Raw genomic sequence first — 6,000 nt, 5'->3', positions numbered from 1 at the left:
AACTAAAACAAGAGTTTCTATTGGACAAATTCAGCTAGATCCCTCCCCGTTTCGTTCCGTTTAAGAAACGTTTTCCAACAGAAGCTGCGGAATGCGTACACCCCAGGACTAGTACAACAAAAACTAAAAACTAAAGCTTATGTTTGCCTAATTGTACTTTGTCCTACAGTGATGCATTACAGTACATGTCTGGCTAGCATGTGTAGTGTGTAGTAAGAGCAAATGTCTAAATAATACATGAGTTTGACCATATATAATATTTAACCCTACACAAAGTTTCGAAAAGCATGTCATTGCTAGAAAAAACACTGCAGGTTTTCACGACCGGACAAAGGTTCCAGTGGGATAAGAAACATTGTCTATGTTGTGTGTATCTCAATAAACCACCGTGGGAGCATATCAGAATTGCAGACATTACTTTTTGTCAAATTCTTAAGACAGTTCTCCCATACAGTTAGTTATATATACTGAACAAAAATATAAACGCATCATGCAACAATTTCAAAGATTTTAGTGAGTTGAAATAAATAAATTAGGCCTAACATGCTCACTAACAGGGATGTAAAACAAATTTGTGCAAAAACATTACAAACGTGATTCAGAAATTAGGGAGAGAGATTTTTAGTTAGAGACTTTTTCAATGCTAGTTAAAGATACTAAAGTTATCACATTTCACATTGGATTTATTATCTACAAAATGTATTATCTTACAATTCTGGTGCCGCTCTGCACACACAAGCTTGTTAACTAGCTCTGGTCCAACTTTAAGCCAGCTCTCTGAAGTTCAAAGACATTCAAAGTTCCTTCATCGAAGTCGCTCATCTGTAGGTATAATTCTGTGGGCCTAATTCAGATAATGCATGTCATAACAACAAGATGCCCAGTGCTTCAAGCCAGGCCTCCTCCTCCACCCTCTCTCACTCTCTCCCCACCTGAGAAAATGTCAGTCGCATCTTGCGCCCTACACTTGTCTGTCCAATGCATGTAAATAGCTTGCCCACTTAATAGCAAGCTGCTCTATCCTCACTGATTGGTGAAATAATTTAATGTCAAGCTAAATGTAAAAAACAAAATCATTTCAGAGGTTTAAAAATTAACAGAAAGGAACAATATAAACCATAACTTTTTGGGGTTCTAACCGGTTCAGAACTTTATTTTGGTTGTTGGAACAGCTGGACAGTGGAACGGAATTTAAAAAATAATTGTTCTGTTCAGAATGAAACAATTGGAAAATAATTTTGGTTTCAACCCCTGCTACACTGTACTTGCCCAGATGCCAGACCCCTGATATAGGCCCTGGCACTTGTGACATGGGGTGGTCTCGGATGTCTCTCAGGGAACTGTGGGGGGATCTTGGATGGTTGGTGGCCTGGCGGTTGGGAGCTTGGGCCGGTGGCCGATATGTCGTTGGTTCGGGCCCCCGTTTTGACTTGGTGGGAGATCTGTCGACGTGCCCTTGGGCGGGGCGCTTGACCCTGGTTGCTCCTGTGGGTCGCTCTGGATGGAAGACGGTTAGATGACTGAATGTAATGTAAATGTTGAGCGGCTTCCCTGCAGGTAGATTGTATGTTTTAATAATTTAAAAATAAAAAGTGTTGCATCTGCAAAGGTTTACTTCAGCTCTGTCACAGACGGGTCTTCCCTGGTTGCCTGTCCCTGCTGAGATCCCTGTCACCATTTGATACTGCTCAGATGAGGCATGACAAATAATTAACTTGGTGTACATTTATACATTATATTATCCAAGAATAGAATCACTGGTTCAATAATTGAAATGACCATTATTCCCAGATCCCAGACTGTAGCCTACCCATCAACTCAAGATGGAATGTTGTATCCATTCACTTGTTGTTATAATATACTGCAAAATTCACTTGAGCTCCATAGACTGGTCTTCTGTGGCTGTCACCATCTGATCCTGCTAAGAGATGATGAGAATAGTGTTTTGTACTGACTGTGCACCATGACAGTGAAGCCTCTAGAGCTGTTTATTACTGTCAGTGTGAAAAGTGGCGGCAGGTAGCTTAGTGGTTAAGAGCGTTGTGCCAGTAACCAAAAGGTCGCTGGTTCTAATCCCTGAGCCAACTAGGTGAAAAATCTGTCGATGTGCCCTTGAGCAAGGCACTTAACCCTAATTGCTCCTGTAAGTCGCTCTGGATAAGAGCGTCTGCTAAATGACCAAAAAATAATAATAATAATAATAATAAAAAAAATAAAAAAATAATAAAAATAAAATAAAAAAGTAGGGAATAGGCTAGGGAAACTGAGAGATCAATAATGTTAAATTGCTATACTGACTGTGATTGGAGCAAAAATCCTATCTAATGTTAGCCAACTGTTGGCTGGCTCGAATGGTACATCAACTGATGTAAACGAGCCAAGTTAAGTTACTTCTGTTGAAATGGGACAAAACAAAGGCTACACAACAGCTGTTATACACTGCTACCTGACAGATAGCTAGGTTTAACTGGCTGTGGTAGCTACTAGCTAGCTAGCTAAGTTAGTTAATTCACTTCAGACAGAACTTCTTCGAGGGGGGATGAAATATTAGCTAACGTTACATGTCAGTTACACTATTAGCTCAGCACTGGAAATAAATACTTTTTTTCTGTTAAGTCAGACAGCAGTTACCTTGCCAGCTACATCGGTCAAATAAAGAGTAGCCAGTTGCTGCTCTGCTTGTTTTTACAACTCAGAGAAAAAGCACAACACACACAGACAACAGCTGCCTCTGTACCCCAGGTGTGCACGTGGTCCTAAATCCAGCCGGCTGAAACCACCAAACAGCCTACCCGACCGCTCTGAGGCGTCCGCATGGTCCTAATGCCACTTTTTGTATCACATTGCAATGATAAAACTGGGGGGGACAAAAATGCAATTTCAGAATGTGGGGGGCTCATGCCGCCCCCCCCATCCCCCATCCCCCATCCCCAGTGAAAGTTGTGCCCTGACCCAGACAGTGAATCAAATCATCCCAGTCCTAAAAGCATGTAATAATTTGATACAAAACTGTTCAAACTGTAGTATCCAAATGATAGTGAAATGAGAAGAACAGACATCTATGGTGTATGGGGACCTGGGATCGTGGGAGGAGGAAGGGAAAGGAGTTCTTAGGTTGTTGTTGTTGTTTTTTTTCACACATTGCCATGTCCAAATTGCACCATTTGTAACCTTAACAATGTACCAAACTGTGCCGTTGTATATTCTATTGCTGTTTCTCATGATTGGTATAAATAAAATTACGCAGTAAATTACACGATTCTTAGACAATACTGACCACACAGGACCCAGAGAGATGAAAGGTGCATGGACAGGGCTGGGACACAACTGAGATGAAGGAAACATCCTTAATTGGCAGTGGGAGTAGGATGTTTCCCCCACTGATGGAGAACTAAGGTGCTAGTCATGGCCCGCAACACCAAAGAAGAATAGGAACAAATACAGCCATGGATAACAGATATGACTATATGAATGGACAAAGCCATTGATCACGTGACACCATTCATTCCTATTTGAAGACTCAATAGAGCGTTTGAAGTCATGGAAGTCAGTTAAGATTGCGCTTCATTGATATTCTGTTAACACATCCACAAAGTTTAAAACCCCGCCCATTTCTACAATTTATCTTCTTAAAATCTGATTTTAAACCTAACCACACTGCTAACCTGATACCTAACCCTAATCTTTAATTAAGACCAAAAAGGAAAAAAAATTCTTTCATTAATTTTTACGATTTAGCCAATTTTGACTTTGTGGCTATGTTATTTAGTGGAAACCTGGCAAGTCTCAAAGATACATAACATGGTAAGTGCTATCCTGGATTCTTGGGACATCCCTACCCAAAACCATAACCCTAAACTTAGCCCCTACCCTTACCCTAACCTAAACCTGACCTTAACCCTTTATTTTTATTTTATTTTATTAACAACAAATCAATACAAAAGGTACATGGGGACAGTGGGGAAAAAAAGTATTTGGTCAGCCACCAATTGTGCAAGTTCTCCCACTTAAAAATATGAGAGAGGCCTGTAATTTTCATCATAGGTACACATCAACTATGACAGACAAAATGAGAATTTTTTTTCCTGAAAATCACATTGTAGGATTTTTAATGAATTTATTTGCAAATTATGGTGGAAAATAAGTATTTGGTCAATAACAAAAGTTTCTCAATACTTTGTTATATACCCGTTGTTGGCAATGACACAGGTCAAACGTTTTCTGTAAGTCTTCACAAGGTTTTCACACACTGTTGCTGGTATTTTGGCCCATTCCTCCATGCAGATCTCCTCTAGAGCAGTGATGTTTTGGGGCTGTCGCTGGGCAACACAGACTTTCAACTCCCTCCAAAGATTTTCTATGGGGTTGTGTTACGAACCCCGTGGCTCTAAACGTCTAGGGTGGATGGACATGAGACCCGTAACATAAATTATGCAAATTAGGAGTGTGGCATGGAGCAGTGAGAACAAATGTGACACAACAACCATGAACTACCGTCAAACACAAATGGTTTATTTCAGAACACACGGTAAGGGTTTGGGAAAAAGGGCTGAGCAGGACCCAAGAAATGAAACAATAGTGTAAAACCCCCTAAACTGATCTAGCCTGCCTGAAGAACCGCTAGGCTACTGCTAGTCATACAAAAGTACAGTGGGTGGTCCGCTCAGGTCTAACTAGTGTTTTTAGACAGATTTCTTCCTACGGGTAATGTACGCCCAAGGGCAACTAGCTTAAACTCCCCTTTTCCCAGAAACACACAACAGTTACCAAACAGGGTAATCAGCAATTAAGTACGTACACAATACACAGGACACAACAGTATCCACACTCACATAAAGAAATAGATTCTAACAAAGTTACCAACAGGGTAACCAGCAACTTAGTGAGTACACAATACACAGGACACAACAGTGTCCATACTCACATACGGAAAAAGTATCTCTCTCTCTCAACAAACACAAGACTGGTTTTTATACAATGGGATGTGTGATTGAACAAACGAGTAACAGGTGGTGCAATGCACAGGAATGTTCACTGATTGGTCCAATCAGCAGACACCTCAACGACCACCAATCAGGAACATACAGGACACCTGTGATTAGGGCAGAAGGAGAGAAACACACAAAAACACAGGATACCTGTATCCGTAACAGGTTGAGATCTGGAGACTGGCTAGGCCACTCCAGGACCTTGAAATGCTTCTTACGAAGCCACTCCTTCGTTGCCCGGGCGGTGTGTTTGGGATCATTGTCATGCTGAAAGACCCAGCCACGTTTCATCTTCAATGCCCTTGCTGATGGAAGGAGGTTTTCACTCAAAATCTCACGATACATGGCCCCATTCATTCTTTCCTTTACACGGATCAGTCGTCCTGGTCCCTTTGCAGAAAAACAGCCCCAAAGCATGATGTTTCCACCCCCCATGCTTCACAGTAGGTATGGTGTTCTTTGGGTGCAACTCAGCATTCTTTGTCCTCCAAACACGACGAGTTGAGTTTTTACCAAAAAGTTCTATTTTGGTTTCATCTGACCATATGACATTCTCCCAATCCTCTTCTGGATCATCCAAATGCACTCTAGCAAACTTCAGACGGGCCTGGACATGTACTGGCTTAAGCAGGGGGACACGTCTGGCACTGCAGGATTTGAGTCCCTGGCGGCGTAGTGTGTTACTGATGGTAGGCTTTGTTACTTTGGTCCCAGCTCTCTGCAGGTCATTCACTAGGTCCCCCCATGTGGTTCTGGGATTTTTGCTCACCGTTCTTGTGATCATTTTGACCCCACGGGGTGAGATCTTGCGTGGAGCCCCAGATTGAGGGAGATTATCAGTGGTCTTGTATGTCTTCCATTTCCTAATAATTGCTCCCACAGTTGATTTCTTCAAACCAAGCTGCTTACCTATTGCAGATTCAGTCTTCCCAGCCTGGTGCAGGTCTACAATTTTGTTTCTGGTGTCCTTTGACAGCTCTTTGGTCTTGGCCATAGTGGAGTTTGGAGTGTG

Source organism: Coregonus clupeaformis, chromosome 21, assembly GCF_020615455.1.
Source record: "Coregonus clupeaformis isolate EN_2021a chromosome 21, ASM2061545v1, whole genome shotgun sequence".
Taxonomy (NCBI): Eukaryota; Metazoa; Chordata; class Actinopteri; order Salmoniformes; family Salmonidae; genus Coregonus; species Coregonus clupeaformis.
This window is presented reverse-complemented; position numbering follows the sequence as displayed.